The sequence below is a fragment of the Myotis davidii genome, unplaced genomic scaffold (genome assembly GCF_000327345.1).
Source record: "Myotis davidii unplaced genomic scaffold, ASM32734v1 scaffold639, whole genome shotgun sequence".
In the NCBI taxonomy this organism is placed as follows: Eukaryota; Metazoa; Chordata; class Mammalia; order Chiroptera; family Vespertilionidae; genus Myotis; species Myotis davidii.
The window spans coordinates 1,558,209-1,559,766 of record NW_006290541.1 but is presented as its reverse complement, the minus strand read 5'-3'; positions in this window follow the sequence as shown (position 1 = coordinate 1,559,766).

Below are 1,558 nucleotides of genomic sequence, written 5' to 3'. Positions count from 1 at the left end.
CTCGGCAAAATAGATCTGGATGCTAACAGTCCTCCCTGCTGAGTGTTATGAAAACTCGGTGAGACAGGTTGACCTTGCTGGCTGATCCTTCACACATGCCTACTTTCTGTTTGCTCCATCCTGCCCCCGGGCATTTGCACTTGCTGTCCCTGTGCCAGGAGTGCTCTTTCCCAAGATATCACGTGGTTCATTTTCATCGTCAAACTCTTAGCTCTCAGGCCACTCCTCCTGGAGGGTGGCCAGAGACCCTTGGCAAGAGGAGCCACCCACACTCTCCCATAACTACCGGGGTCAATTTTGACACATTACCTCTGTCTGGAATTAACTGGTTCATGTACTAGTTTACTTGAGCATCATCCATTGCCCTTAAAATGTCAGCTCCAGGAGGAGAGGATCCTTGCCGACTTTGTTCTCAGCTCTCTCCCCAGTACCTAGCGCAGTGCCTGGGACATAGTAGATGCTCACTAAAGATGAGTTGAGTGAGTGACGAATGAAAGGAATCCATAGGAAACACTGAGCCCTGTGCCTGGCCTGTAGAAAGCTTGCAATTAGTAATAGTAATAACCAGGACAATAATAGAGTAAGTAAGCAGAGTCATGACTGCCAGAGCAGGGGGCAGGCCATCCTGTGAAGGGAAGGAGCCTGGTGTTGGCAGCCCCCCTGGTTCTTTCTTGCTGTGTGACCCTGGGCACTTCACTCACCCTCTCTGGGCTATGCTTTCTTCTAGAGAAATCAGGAGGACTCTGAAGCTGGGCTGCTTAAGGGGGAAATGAGATGGGACATTTTTTCCTTCCTTTTCATCCTCTCTTCCCAGAGGGCCTCGCTCCCAGGGAGGCGATGTGATGAGGAAGGAATCCAGAGGAATGAGTTGTAACTGTAATTATTGGGCAAGTGTGAGGGGCGGAGGAATGGGCGGCTGAGGGCCTGGGCTTTACCTGGATCCCATCCTCCCTTCTCCTCCTGCCCATCAGTGAGTTTCCACCTGTTCCAGGTGCGTGGGGAGCTGGGAGCCCTGGGTGGGGAGCTGCTGGGTCACACGGGCGTCCCCTAACCTCTCTGGGTGGAATTTCCAGCTCTGCCAACCACTCTGTCTGCTTTCTCCTCCTCCCAGCTGGTGAGCTGGCGTTCACTTTCTGACATCCTGACTTCCTATACACCAGGTGCCCAAGATATTTGCTGCCTCATAATAGTCTCCTTTTAAGTTCAGGCTTTTCATTTTTGCTGTACTTCCTCTATTTCAATCATTAGGTTTGCCCTTCAACCAAAGTTAAAGTCTGAATCTCAGTGTAAAACAAATAAGTGATCACACCAATTGCTTATGAGTAATAGCATAACATCTTTAAATTATGTGTATTTAAAAGTGAAGTATTCACATCAAATAAAGCTTTGGTAATGAAGAGAGGAGGGAAAAAACTCATTTTTTCCCCCTTATTTCTTTTCTCAAAGATCTAGATTATCAATTACATGGAATACGTTCAGAACTTTAGGAATGCATGTTTTTGAGTGTTCTTTTTACTTTGCAACATTGTTTAAATTTAATAAAACATACATTTTGAAC